We start from the raw sequence: 15414 nt of genomic DNA, 5'->3' as shown, positions 1-15414 counted from the left end.
TTTCTATCCATCAATGTCATTTTCTGAACATTAAAAAAAATTACCTGGGAGTTCCCTTTGTGGTGCAGTGGAAAGGAATCTGACTAGTATCCACAAGATGCAGGTTCAATCCCTGGCCTTGCTCAGCGGGTTGGGGTTCTGTGTTGTGAGCTGTGGTGTAGGTTGAAGACGTGTCTCGGATCCTATGTTGCTGTGGCTATGGCAATAGGCTGGGAGCTATAGCTCCAATTCAGTCCCAAGCCTGGGAACTTCCATATGCTGCAGGTGGTGTCCTAAAAAGCCAAAACAAAACAAAAAATGAAACAAAAAACCCCAACCCTATAGGAGTTTAGTAATCTGAATTTTTATGTGTATTTTTCTTCTTTATCTCCAGGGTATAGAAAGGTGCCTGGTAAATGTGTGGTAAATATTTTTTTGAATGAATCACTGGGTGGCTGAAGTTAATTAGTTATTATATATGAGATATTGGGGGGGGGGCTGCGTTCCAAGTCCAGTCTTCAAGGAGTTTCCCAAGCTGTATGTGATGAGTTTGCTAATCTTTGTGGAGAGTGTTCCTTTGCCTAGTCCTGTGGCACATGCCTCACTTGCACTGTCTCACTCAGTCCTCAGAGCCCCCTCCTGGATCAAGTGCTATCATTAGCCCCTTCCTACAGACGAGAAAACTGAGGCTCAAAGAAGTGTAGTTAATTTGCCTCAGGTCACCTGGCTAGAAAGGGGGTGGAGTTTCCCAACGGCTTTGACCTACGGTCCCTCCCTGCTTTTTATATCGGTCATGTCAATGAAATCCTAATTCTTCTATTTCACATTTTAAATAAGCACAAAGTGTCATCTTGTCCTTTAGAGGTGTCTTAATTCTCACAGACTTGAGATTTTCAACTTTTGTTTTTTTTTTCTAGTTTATCCTATGAAAATTAGCTTTTTACTTTTTCCAAATATAACATTCTATCCTTTATCAAATACGCTTTGTAGATACTAGATGGCAATTCTGATGCTCCGTGAACTACAGGGGGAGACTAAACTTTTTAGGACTCTGAGAGAAAGCAGAGCAGGTAAGCCCTGCATTAAGGCCAGGGATGGTTTCCTGGGTGAAAAAATGCATTGGCCTTTGTGTAAGCTTGATGGAATATTGAGCTTGGCTCTCTGATTTCTGATTTTTTGCACTTTCTTGACTGGGGAAGTTTTCACAAAAACATATGCAACTTTAGGGACCAAAAAATGTACTTGCACAAAAATGTGCATAACTTTAGGTACAATAATGTACAAAACTTTGAGTCAATTTTTTTTTAGCATCTTTTAAAAAAGTGATCTTAAGTTTTGTTTGAGAAGAGGCAAGACACTAGCGATGGCTTGAAAACCACTGGGACATTTGGAGTGTTCTTACTGGCCTGTCTGCAGCTATTTCTAATTAAGTATTTCATGATCAACTTGTGATTTGATTTCAGAATCTCAGGGTAAACCTTAGGCTGACCTAACCTGATTATTTCCTCAGCCTGGACTTTTGCTGTGCGTGCTCAGGGTCAAATGTAATTAAACAGACGTCCCTGCAGAGTGGCTTTCTTTGAACAGTACCGATATCCACTGACTGTGACTGAGGTGAGTGTCTGCATTCTTGCAGTAAAGGAGTTACTTGACTCACCTTTCTTCTTTTTCTCAGCTTCCCATAGATTGAAACCTCTCCTGTCAAAACCCATTTTAGACTTACATTCAGAGGTCACACTTCAGATGGGCAAGTATCCTTAACCTCAGTAATACAACATGGGCTAGATAACAATTGTTGCTCTTTTCCCCTTTTCTTTTTAAAGATGCTGTGTGTGTTTGCCCAAATGCACATAGCCTTCTAATATATTTTCACTTCTACTGCAGTTACTATGAAGGAATTTAAGTTTTTGGTATGACTTTTCTTAGATATCCGTAGAGCTCCGATCCTAAATTTTTTTTTTCTTTTTTTTTTTGTCTTTTGTCTGTCTTTTGTTGTTGTTGTTGTTGCTATTTCTTGGGCCGCTCCCGAGGCATATGGAGGTTCCCAGGCTAGGGGTCAAATCGGAGCTGTAGCTGCCAGCCTACGCCAGAGCCACAGCAACGCAGGATCCGAGCCACATCTGCAACCTACACCACAGCTCACGGCAACGCCGGATCGTTAACCCACTGAGCAAGGGCAGGGACCGAACCTGCAACCTCATGGTTCCTAGTCGGATTCGTTGACCACTGCGCCACGACGGGAACTCCTGCTTTTCTTTTTTTCTTTTTCAGCCACACTGGCAGCATATGGATGGAATCCAAGCTGCATTTGGGACCTATGCCACAGCTGCAGCAATGCCAGATCCTTAATCCACTGCACTGGGTTGTGGATTGAACTGGTGCCTCCACAGAGACAGGCTGGATCATTAACCCACTGCGCCACAGTGGGATCGCCAATCCTAAACCTCTGTAAAAAGAATTTAAGTTAATTGCCAACCTTTCAAAAACAGGCATTTCATGAAAGTCTTTTTTAAATTAATGTATACTCGATTCACAATGTTGTGCCAATTTCTGCTGTTTAGCAAAGCGACTCAGTCGTACAAATATATGTATATGTATTTCCATCACAGTCTATCCCAGAAGACTGGATAGTTCTCTATGCTGTATAGTAAGACCTTACTGTTTATCTATTTTAAATGTAATAGTTCGTATCTACTAACCCCAAACTTCCGATCCATCCCACTCCCTCCCCATCCCCCTTGGCAACTACCCGTCTATTCTCTGTCTGTGAGTCTGTTTCTATTCTGTAGATAGGTTCATTTGTGCCATTTATATATATTTGGTCTTTTTGTGTTTTAGGGCCACACCGGTGGCATATGAAGGTTCCCAGGCAAGGGGTCGAATCGGATCTGTAGCCACTGGCCTATGCCAGAGCCACAGCAACATGGGGTCTCTACTGCACCTGTGACCTACACCACAGCTCAGGGCAATGCCAGATCCTTAACCTACAGACCGAGGCCAGGGATCGAACCCGCATCCTCATGGATGCTAGTCGGGTTCGTTAACCAGAGCCATGGTGGGAACTCCTATTTGTGCCATTTTTTGGATTCCACATGTAAGTCATATCATATGGTATTTGTCCTTCTCTTTCTGACTTAGTAGGATAATCTCTAGTTGCACACATGAAAGTCTTGATTTCTGGTTTTGCTTGGAAATATCAGCTCTAGCTCCTACATGGCTGTATTAGAGCAGGCTACCTCGTTTGGAGGGGTCATGCCTTCACCAGCTCTGTCACCTTCCTGGTCCCTGCAATCAAGTTTTCCCCTCAAGTTTTGGTTGTGAATGTTTTTACAACCCTTTCCGCATGTCTTAGCCCTTCAAATCATGCAAAACTCTCCCAGAATCTTCCACTGTTTTCAATTTCTCTGACAGAGAAATTCAAGAGCCTTATTAATAATTCAGGTCAGTGGAGTTCCCATTGTGGCGCAGTGGTTAACGAATCCGACTAGGAGCCATGAGGTTGCGGGTTTGGTCCCTGCCCTTGCTCAGTGGGTTAAGGATCCGGCATTGCCGTGAGCTGTGGTGTAGGTTGCAGACGCGGCTCAGATCCCACATTGCTGCGGCTCTGGCGTAGGCCGGCAGCTACAGCTCCGATTGGACCCTTAGCCTGGGAACTTCCATATGCCGCGGGAACAGCCCAAGAAATAGCAAAAAGACAAAAAAAAAAAAAAAAAAACAAAAAACAAAAAACAAAAACAAAACCAGTAAAGTGGAAACTAAAGCCACAAGGAGATACTCATGCAGCCACTAAGTTTAATAATATCAGGTGTTGGTCGCAATGTGGAACAACCAAAAAAGACAAAAGACAAAAACAAAAATAATAATAATTCGGGTCAGAAAACATGCTCAGAGGAGTTTCTGCTGTGGCACAACAGGACTGCCCCAGTGGATTGATGGTGTCTCTGCATCTCCGGGATACAGGTTTGATCCTCAGCCTGGCATATTGGGTTAAGACTGGCGTTGCTGCAGCTGCAGCATAGATCACAACTGAGGCTCAGATCTGATCCCTGGCTTGGGAACTCCACATGCCATGGGGCAGGAAAAACAACAACAAACTGCTCGGAGAGGACAGCCTTCTTGGATGGTCAATGCAGACAACACAGCACCCATCAGAGGAAGTCAGCTGATCCTCCTTTTTTGCACAACCCCAGGGCTTCAGTCCTCCTCCTTGTGATCAGGTTCCCAATACACTGTCCACAGAAAAGAACAGCTCCCCCTTCATTTCTCTCATAGAAATTGTCGCTAGAACCTCTTCAGGCTTTTCCATTTGCTGCCCTATTTGCTTTCTCTACAGTTTTGCTACCCTAAGTTCCTATATATTTGGTTAACATTGTGTCAAAGTGATTATCTGTAATGAACATGCTACTGCTTTGCTAGGACATGACCTTGAACTCTCATTGTAGAAATACATGAAGGTGACAGTGGAGACCTTCCATAATCCCCCCAACCCAAGATAACTATGTTCAGAGTATTTTCCACTACAGATGAACAGGGAAAGGTATCACATGATAAAATATGCACATGAATATAATCCAAAGCCTGGCACATAAGTAGTTCAATAGATTGTTGTTGAATTAATATATATACACTTTGAATATATATGTGGTAGCTTAACATTTGTTGAATGAATGAATCTATACTTCTATATATAAATATAGGTTTACATGTAATTTTAACAAGGTGAATAATTTATACAGGCTGTTGTGTGACTTGCTCTTTTTACCTCCTAGTAAATCATGGCTATCTTTCATGTCAGCATATCAAGTCTACTTTATTAGTTCTGATGGCATTATATTACTTTTCCCAAGGAAATTCTATTTTATTGAATCTACTCCCTACTGATGGTCCTTGTTTATTTTTTACCTCAGTGAATTTTATTATACTTACAGTTGTACAACCATCACCAGAACCTAATTTTTAGAAAATTTCCATCCCCAACCCCAAGTCTGCACCCCCACCCCCAGCCTGTCTCCTTTGGTAACCACAAGTTTAATTAATTTATTTTTTTTGTCTCTTAAGGGCCTCCCCCATGGCACATGGAAGTTCTAGGCTAGGGGTCGAATAGGAGCTGCAGCTGCCAGCCTATGCCACATCCACAGAATGGCAGATCTGAGCCACATCTGTGACCTACCCCACAGCTCACAGCAACGTCGGATCCCAGTCCACTGAGGAAGGCCAGGGATTGAACCCACATCCCCATCAAACGAGCTCCCCCTAAGTTTGTCGAAGTCTATGAATCCATTTCTATTCTGCAAGTAAGTTCACTGCATCCTTTTTTAAGATTCCACATAAGTGATAGCATGTGATGTTTGTGCCTCCCCATCTAAATTCACAACGCATGATAATTTCTAGGTCCATCCATGTTGCTACAAGTGCCATGATTTCATTTTTTAACAGCTGAATAATATTCCATTGTGTATATGTACCACATCTTCTTTATCCACTCCTCCATCGGTGGATACTGAGATTGCTTCCATGTCTTGGCTATTGTATATAGTGCTGTGGTGAACACTGGGGTACACGTATTTTTTTGAGTCATGGTTTTCTTCAGATAGGTGCCTGGAGACAGCCCTTTAAATACACTTTTTCCAGAATGTATAGTCCCCTGGTCATCATGGGATATCTGATAGTCACCTAAAGGCAGATTACAACAATCAGCATCAGAAACAAGCTTAGAATATTAATAATTCAGTTAAACTTTACATTAATGTAACCTAGCAGCAAAGATCTACTTGGGAGATATGTTTACATGGTAACACTAACCTTGGAAAATAAAACTAGAATGTGAATCAAAACAATCTATTTCTTTAAAATTACCCTCATTTTAACCAAATATAGCCAGGCTGGCATTGTAGAAAGTATACCCCAAATGGAAAACACGTTTTCTTTCTCTTTTTTTTCTTTTTTCTTTTGGTTTTTAGGGCCACACCCGTGGCATATGGAAGTTTCGAGGCTAGGGGTTGAATCGGAGCTGTAGCTGCTGGCCTATGCCACAGCCACAGCAACATGGGATCCAAACCACATCTGCAGCCTACACCGAAGCTCATAGTGAGGCCAGGGATCAAGCCCACATTCTCATGGATACTAGTCAGATTCGTTTCCTCTGCGCCACAAGGGGAACTCTGGAAAACACATTTTCTAATCAATTCTTATTCATTACTTGTTTTTCCAAGGTTCTGGGAAGAAGCAAGTGGCCATCTCAGATTTCCCAGAGCCCCGACTGTTTAGTTCACAGCCATTGTTTCTGAATTTCTCTGATTTAGAAGCAGACTGTAGCCATGCTACGAGGGCATCAGGATGGAAAAAGTCTAACAGTGGGGGGTTAACTCTTTGTAGAAGCAGAGTTATCCACATGTGACAATCTTTAGAGATTTCATTGTTTTTACCTTTTATTTGATAATGTGTCCCCTGTCATTTAATCTGCCAAATAATCCTAGTTCAATACCTTTTCTGAGATGCTGCAGGGCCCTCCTGAAGCACCCCAAAGTTAGCTGGAGGTCAGAAGAAACTGAATTAAAATTTTAAGTTTTGGGGAGTTCCCATCATGGCTCAGTGGTTAACGACTCTGATTAGGAACCATGAGGTTGCAGGTTTGATCCCTGGCCTTGCTCAGTGGGTTAAGGATCCAGCGTTGCCATGAGCTGTTCTGTAGGTTGCAGATGCAGCTCGGATCCCACACTGCTGTGGCTCTGGCACAGGCCTGCAGCTACAGCTCCAATTTAACCCCTAGCCTGGGAATATCCATATGCCATGGGAGTGGCCCTACAAAAAGGCAAAAAGACAAAAAAAAAAAAAAAAAAGAAAAAGAAAAAAAAGAAAAATATAAAGTTTAAAAACACCTGATAGGAGTTCCCATGGTGGAGCAGTGGTTAACGAGCCCGACTAGGAACCATGAGGTTGTGGGTTCGATCCCTGGCCTTGCTCAGTGGGTTAAGGATCCTGTGTTGCCATGAGCTGTGGTGTAGGTTGCAGACGAGGCTCAGATCTGGCATTGCTGTGGCTCTGGCGTAGGCCGGTGGCTACAGCTCTGATTAGACCCCTAGCCTGGGAATCTCCATATGCGCGGGAGCAGCCCCAGAAAAGGCAAAAAGACAAAAACAAACAAAAAAACACTTGATCAAACTGATTGTAGATTATTGTTAAACAATCCTTATTCATTCAACCAAAGGAACAAAAGGTTTCAAAAACAAATACAAATTTCAAGTCAAAGAAATTCCCATAATCTTTTATCAAAAGTAGCATTTTAAGAAAACCTTTTTCTTTTTTTTTTTTTTTTTTTTTTGTCTTTTTAGGGCCATGCCCCCAGCATGTGGAGGTTCCCAGGCTAGGGGTCAAATCGGAGCTGCAGCTGCTAGCCTACACCACAGCCACAGCAATGCTGGATCCGAGCTGCATCTGCGACCTACACCACAGCTCATGACAACGCCGGATCCATAACCCACTGACTGGGGCCAGGGATCGAATCCGAGTCCTCATGGATACTAGTCGGGTTCGTTAACCGCTGAGCCACAATGGGAACTCCAAGAAAACCTTTTAGCAGAGAGACCAAATCCAAATTCAAGTTTTGCACTAGCTTATTTTTCAATATTTACTCAATTAAACTTAATTCTAAACTTAGCCCTGACTGTGCACAAAATTCCTTTCCGTGTCCACTTCCCACAAAACCTTCCATCAATTTCTGTATCCACATTAGTCTGACTGCTAATTTTCCATTCAAGCTATAAGACAGACTTTCTTTTCCCTTAATAAAATGCAATTCTTTTTCTCATTCCTTCTTTACTGAAAACACACATCCTGCTTTTCTAAAGCAACCATGGACTGTGTGTTATAATTTTTACAAATAAAAGCTTTCTTAGAACATCTCAGGGTGGCACTGAAGATAGTAATCATCCTAAATGACTTTGATTTCTGTTTAGCAACTGGTCTCTCAGTAACTCATTTGACTTCTATTAAACCTGGGTACGATAAGTTATTATGTTTAATGCTGATGACTCTAAAGACATGGTGTCTAGATTAATTACATCAATAAACTTTAACACTAGATATTAATTTAATACTGACTATTCCCCAGTCCATGTGAACCTGAAATTAATTCTGGCCATTTACCTTACATATTTTGGGAATTCATGTAAGCCCTTCACTTCCTTTAAGGCAATTAAATAGAGCTCTTTAATGAATCAATTTTGGCAATGCCACACACACACACACACCTTATGAGCACACAAAACAGAGACCTCATAGTTCCTATTCTGAAGTTTCAGCCATGAACAAGGTACAACTGTGTAAAACCCATCAGTTACAAAGGAGATGGGATTCAAATTGGGTTTCTGGAAGATGGAACTAATTAAGGTGACCTCTCTAGATGGCTAAACATCCTTTTACTAACATTTATGAAAGGACAAGTTCTCTGTTTGCCTCTGAGAGTTCAACCTCCAACCTGTACCCCTTTTCCTAAAGTTTGCATTTCAAAAGATGGTGAAGATAAGGATTCCAGATGACCAGGTAGAATATTTGCACCTCAAAGGCACTGGCAGGGAGTTCCCTGATGGCTCAGGGGGTTAAGGATCTGATGTTGTCATTGCTGTGGTGCAGGCTCAATCCCTGGCCAGGGAACTTCTGCTTGCTATACGTGCAGCAGAAAAAAAATATATTAAAAAAGCAAAGCAAAGCACAGGAAGACATCTCCTGGGATGACTTTGTTTCTTTAAGGCCAGAAAATAATATCCCTTAACATTTAGAAGTGTCTTCCCTGAGACATTAAAGGCCCTATCAAGTGAGACCAGGAATGGAATTCGAGGGCCCTGTTCTAATTTTTGTAGTTTTGTCTGTCAGGGGAAGCCTGGCTTATAAAATGGATTGCAAGGATGGCATGTATGTCACTGGTACTGGGGTTCAGATTAGTGTGGAGCAGACACGGGGAAAGGGACATGCACCCTGAGAGTGCCTAGGTCTCCATTAGCAACTTCCCTCAGGGGAGCACACTGGGTTGACAGGGGCATGTGGACGGGTCTTTAATTTTTTTTTTTTTTTTGGTCTTTTTGCCATTTCTTGGGCCGCTCCCACGGCATATGGAGGTTCCCAGGCTAGGGGTCTAATCGGAGCCGTAGCCACCAGTCTACACCAGGGCCACAGCAACGTGGGATCCGAGCCGCATCTGCGACCTACACCACAGCTCACGGCAACGCCAGATCCCCAACCCACTGAGCAAGGGCAGGAACCAAACCCACAACCTCATGGTTCCCAGTCGGATTTGTTAACCACTGCGCCAGGACGGGAACTCCTAAATTTATTTGAATGTGAGAGTGATGCTGGGCTCTAGACGGGGTGGAGGTATCCCATACCTTGGGCAAAACAATGCAGGCAGGTTAGAGGCAGCTTATCAGGTTCTGGATGAGTAAGAAAGAGGTGGAGGGTCAGCCACAGAGATGGAGTGAGAAGGGTAAGGGAGGCTCTGAATTTAGAGAATATCTCTGCTGAGAATCGGGGTTGGGCACCTGGGTCGTTGCAGGAAAGAAATGGCTGAAGGGTGTTCCTGATGAGGTGCCATGTAGAGGGGGTGTTAAGGGTTTGGAGATCAGGCCGTCAACCCTCCACAATGGAGACTTGAGAGGGGTGCATGGAGCCTGTCAATTCGGGCTGTGCCGAGTTAAGTGGCCCCCGTGTCAATACCTGCCCCAGCAGAGTTTACCCTGGGCTCTGATGGAGCGATAGGTGTGGGGGTGTGGGGCCCCTGGGGTGGGGGCACCCCCATTAATGTGGCTCAGCAGGTTGCGGTTCAATGTTTCCAGTCTCTCTGTAGGGAGGGAATTGGCCCTCCCCTGAGGCGGTGGTCCCAGTGGACCAGGCAGTGGCCTCTCTTGCCACACTGTGGACAAGGGCCTGGGGGCACCTTGGGGTGGTTGTTTTTGTGAGGGAGCCTATAGTTTTGGGAGCCTCCGTTAAGTGAGGAAAAAAAGAGGGCAGGGTTTTTGTCTGAGACTTGACTAATTTCCTCTACTTTTTCACAGTCACCAGCTGTGAAATCTACCTGATAGTCCCAGAGTGGATCCCGTCTAGGGACAGCTACTGCTCCAACTGGCTGGTGGTTATCTTGCTGGTGGAGGTGGTCAGCGTGGGCCTGAGCTGCTATCCAGACCCTTTTCCTGGAGGGAGAGGGTGGAGGATAACAGAGATGTCCTGCCAGGTAAGGTCACAGGACTGAGTGAGATACTGGAATTCCTTGATGTAGGCGGAGGGGTCAGAGGAAAAGGAGCCTAATCGTTCTCCATTTCAGAGACAGCAGACGAAGAGAAAGGGACACGGACCCGGATAATCCCCCTGCTCCTGCAACGTCCCATAAAGGGCCTAACGGAGCTGGTTGGAGGTGTCTTTGGAGGCAGGAGGATGGGTCTGGGACCGTGTAGGAGGAGGGGAGAGAGGGGTCAGGGTCTGGATCAGGATCAGGAGGAGCAGAGGAGAGGGCGATTGTGAGCGGGTAGGAGAGCTGAAGGCTCAGAGAGGGTTACACGGGGGACAGGGAGGGGCTGCAGGATCCGAGGAGGAGACAGCACACGCAGAGGGATTTGGTTGTGAATCTTCAGCCGGAAGGAGGAGGGTGTGAACAGCTAAGCCAGATAAGCAGAGGGCGACTTGGGAACAGAGACTACAAAAGGCCTGAATGTAGGGACCTTCAGACCACTTGCTATTATGGCGACAAAAGGTATTGAGGTCCTGCAAGATAGTAAGCTCAAAAGTGCCATTTTCATGCCAATGGGAGTTGTTATTTAATGTACATTGTGTCCAGGCAGCATCACAAAGAATGTAAGATGCTGGGACCCAATGTCTCCTGTGAGTCTGAGGGTATCTGAATTTGCTAAGAGGCATCAAGAGGCATGTCCCTGGAGGCGGGGAGGCAGGGGTCCCCATGATGAGAAGGAAAGAGAGGACTAAGCGGGGATGGAGGGAAAGGAGGGAGTCTGCATCTGGGAGGGCCACTACTCAGGCTCTGCGCCCCCAAGGTCTGGGGAGGGGAGCTGAGAAGAGAGCGGGGTTGCGCTCCGATGTGGGGGTCCCCAGATCAGGGGAACCGGGACCCAGTGGCTGTGCCGACAGAAGGCCTGGGAAAGGTGGCAGTCCCTCACCTGAGAAATAAAAGGCCCGTGTCAAATGCCGAGTCGGTCATGGAAAGTCTGGGCTCCAGGGTTTTGGTGGGAAGAGCCTAAGTCAGGGACCCAAATCGGGGAGGGATCCGGAGGTGAGCCCAGAACCTGCTGCTTTCCAGGTTGCAAACCCGGGGGTTTGGGGCGATGCTGAGCAGCTTCCTGTCCCCTCACCACTCCCTCACAGGTTTTGGCACCAAATGGTGCTGAGGGGGAACACGCAAGGCCAAGTCGGCAGAGCAAGAGAAAGTTATTAAGGCATCTGAAACGGAGGGGCTGAGCTCAACATGGTGCCAGCAGCGACTGAGAGGAGACGTTAGGTTTATAAAGGATCTCTGGCCGGAATCTGTGGTGGGAATTTATGGCAAGAAGAGTGAAAAAGAAGGCGAGAAAGACCACAATGCAGGGGAGGGGGAGAGGATCGAGTCCTATGACCTAGCAATGGTTGCACCAGGAATTGAGCTACAGAGGGCACTTCATCTTTGCAGGTGATTCATCTATGCAGGCAGTTGGTTTCTGCAGGCCACTGTTTCTCACTGCCCAACTCGAACTGCCATATGCTGGGGGGCGGGGGGAGTTCGGTCACCATCCCCCCTGGGAACCTATCAAATACCTTGCACAAGGACACAGAGTTTGGACCCAGCAAGTGTCTGTGCATGGGTGAATCAACCAAAGGCAGGGGGACAAAAGGCGCCCTCCTAATGCTCTTCTCTGGGACCCTCATATCAGGAGACCGACCACCCCCTGAGCCTTGCCCCTGTGGTAAGCAAACCAACCTCTGAACCAGACACATCCACTCATTGTAAACAAATTGCATCTTGTGGACTTTCTCCTTCTAGCCATTCATAATTCTCCCCTCTATCCACCCCACAGAACCTCCCTGTGGGGCTATTCACAAGGTCCTTATTCTGCAAAGAGAATACTTCATGGCAAGATACCACCTAGAACTCTGCAAACTGATAGTACACACTCCAGGCAAGCCATTCACACAGATAACTTCATTCATTAGAGTGTGCTTTTGAGCCTCTGTGGGGGGGTTTTATTTTTTATTTTTTTTCTTGTTTTAATTCAAGTTTAGTTGGTTTACAGTGTTGTGCCAATTTCTGCTGTACAGCAAAGTGACCCAGTCATATATATATATATATATATTCTTTTTCTCAGATTATCTTTCATCATATTCTATCCCAAGAGATTGGACACAGATCCCTGTGCTGTGCAGTAGGACCTCATTGCTTATCCACTCTAAATGGAATAGTTTGCATCTACAAACTCCAGACTCCACATCAAGTCTTTGTTTTGACCCAAATACATCCAGAAGCCAGACTGAGATGCCCACCAAGAGTCTGCTTCTGCCCAATAACAATTCTAGGCTCTGTCCTGCCTCCATTTTTCCTTCCTAGTCCTTTACCATCATTTAAGTGGGGGAAAAAATACAAATAAATCTAAGAAATTAACACCAGTAAAAGAACAGGTGCCCCGATAAAAACACTTTTGACTTTAAGTGTGTAACTGCCACACCCTTAACACCTGGGGTAATAGTCGCAGCATCTCACCATACAGATTTTCACACAGAGTCAACTGTCAAGGCCAGAATTCTAGTACCAGGATGAATCACACCATTTACTCTCTCCAAACCTCGCTTTCCCATAGCTGGGCCCACACCACCAGTGTGATCTAGTGCGAACTGGATGGACATTAGTTCAACCATATTTGTTAAAGCCTCAGACCCTTGGGACAATATGGGTCCAAACCGCCAAAACTCATCCGCCGGATGAGACACCCGAGTAGGACGCAGTGGGGGAGGAGGGCCGAGGCGGAGAACTGGGAAGGAGCTTCGGGATGATGGAAACAGCCACAGTCTCTATCAGGGTCACACTTATGCGCAGGTGTAGACCGTTGTCAAAATGCACAGATTGTGCTCTTTAGAGGGATGAGGGCCACAACGCGCATTTTACCTCAATTTAGAAAAAAAAAATTGTGCATGAGGCTCACAAGCTGTGGGAACAGTACACAAGCTGTGTGATACCATTTAGTGAAAACGTGAAAGGCAATGTGTGTCGGATTAACATATTCATGGTACTCTATGTAAAATAGACAACCGACATGGACCTACCCACACAGCACAGGGAACAGTACTCAGTGTTTTGGAATAACCTGTAAGAAAAATAATCTGAAAAAGAGTATTTATAGATAACTGAATCACTGTTCCATACATCTGAAACTAAAACAACATTTGTAATTAATTTTTTCTAAAAAAATCAAAAATTAAAAAAAGCAAAGGCAGGGTGTAGTTTCTACAAACACTCAGAGATGGCACCTTCAGTGTGGCTGTGATGGTGGCCTTGGAATCTGAGTGGCACTGGGAAAATCACCCGGGGGGTGAGGGGTGCTGGAAAGGTGTGGGGAAGAGCCCACTGGGGGGCGGGGGGCAAGGGTGGGAACAGGTCACCAGAGACAGAACTTTTGTTAGGTCCCAGGCTAGGCCTGGGCAGTGCCAAGCAGGCCTTCCTGGCTCACATTGCCTAGAAACCCCTCATTGTGTTTGGATTCTTAGCCTCGAGCTGGCAGCAGTGTGGGGACATCTTGTGACACTGACTGTATCAGATGCTTCGCATGGAGCAGACCAGGTCAGTTCTGTGACCCACAGCGATGGCTTCAGCAGGTCCCTGGGGCAGGTGGGTAGTAGTGTGGCCTCTCTCACAGGCCACATCTCTAATGTTGCAAAAGCTGTGCTGAGGAAGGGAGAAGACCAGGGACCTGAAGATGTACCTGAATCCAAGACAAAGGAAGCTGAAGACCCTCAGTCCATCTTCAAATCAGGGAATGAGACACTGAAAATTTCAATTAGGAAACAGAGTGATACCGTACGACACAAGAAATAGTTCCTCCACAGAGACCATCATTGCAAGAACTACTGGAACAGCCACAAGCAGGGTCTGATGCTGACAATGAAGTCATGAGACTGAGCAGCTTAAATCTGAACAATGATCTTATTGAAGAGAAGCTGAAACTTCAAAAATGACTCCAAGGTTTAGAGGAAGAAAACGCATTATTAAGTCAAGACAAGGAAGAACGTCAATTATCACTGTCAAATTGAGCAATGATTATAGAGTCATTAAAATACAGCTATAAGAGAGAGACATGAATCCAGATTCAAAAGTTCACTTACGATGTGACCTGGAGGGAGTTACTGTTGTAGCTCAGCAGGTTACAAACCTGACTAGTATCTGTGAAAATGTGGCTCTGATCCCTGCCCTTGCTCAGTGGGTTATATATCCCACATCCCCATGAGCTGTGGTGTAGGTCTCAGACATGGCTTGGATCCTGAGTTGCTGTCACTTGGCCTGGGGGTGTTGAAGTGGACATGTGTAAACTAAAAGAGAATATTGAAAAGCTAGTAGAAACACACAGGGGAGAGGAAACTGAAAATCAATCATTAGAGGAAACCAATACACAGCTTCCTATGATGCAGAGAGAGAAAGAACTGGAGAATGTCACAATCAAGGAGAAGGCTCCTGCTTTGGAGCATCTGCCGAAAGAGAAAGAGCAAAGCAACACAGAGGAATTAAGTCAGCTTTTAAATGCCCTGACATCCATACAAGAGAAGACAGGCCTGTGTCAACAGGAGAGAAATGAAGTGATGTTGGCATTGAAACAGAAAGAAATGGAAAACTGGGCCCTCCAGAGCCAGGTCCAACATTGACATGACAAAGAATTATGTTTAAAGGAGGAGCTGGAGAGGTTGTGTAATCTCTGCAGGACTGGCTTTCCAATCTGAAGAGTCCTATAAATGCCAAGCTTTGGTTGCAGAAGGTAGAGCAGCTAAACTAAGAATGAAAGCCACCAGCTTGGAGGACAAGCTCCTTCTGTCCTCCAGGGCCATGGAAAATGCCAGCCATCAAGCAAGACTGCAGATAGAGTCACTGAAGGAGTAACTGAAAGTCATCACCAAGCCAAGAGAGGACACGTCTCTGCAGCTTTCACTGTCCCACCTCCTCCCCTGTGAAACAGAATTTTTTATAAAGAAAGGTAGCACTGACCCCAGGGAGCTAGCCTGGTACTGTGAGCCAGGCTTCATGCTATCAGAGGCTGCCTGGCACTGACAGAGGCCACACTGTCCTGCTCTTGCAATCTTGCCGGACAGCCTGTACGAAGCACACTACGATAGCGATAAAGTGGGACAAAACAGGACCACTTCGTAATTTCCCCTAAACAGCTGCAAACAAGGTCATCATGCCAGACACAGAATATTAAACAT

At 45.3% G+C, this 15414-nt stretch overlaps 1 long non-coding RNA gene across 1 annotated transcript; it reads left to right on the top strand.

The window, feature by feature from the left end:
• The first annotated feature begins 200 nt into the window (after positions 1 to 200).
• On the top strand, positions 201 to 14529 carry LOC110258160. The gene is made up of 3 exons (XR_002341004.1): positions 201 to 1593; positions 10026 to 10201; positions 13711 to 14529. It is a non-coding gene; the product is annotated as an uncharacterized LOC110258160 (long non-coding RNA).
• The last annotated feature ends 885 nt before the right edge of the window (positions 14530 to 15414 follow it).

Source organism: Sus scrofa, unplaced genomic scaffold, assembly GCF_000003025.6.
Source record: "Sus scrofa isolate TJ Tabasco breed Duroc unplaced genomic scaffold, Sscrofa11.1 Contig1431, whole genome shotgun sequence".
NCBI classification, from domain to species: Eukaryota; Metazoa; Chordata; class Mammalia; order Artiodactyla; family Suidae; genus Sus; species Sus scrofa.
Note: the sequence above shows the minus strand (reverse complement) of the source record. Positions and strands in the feature narration are given on the sequence as shown.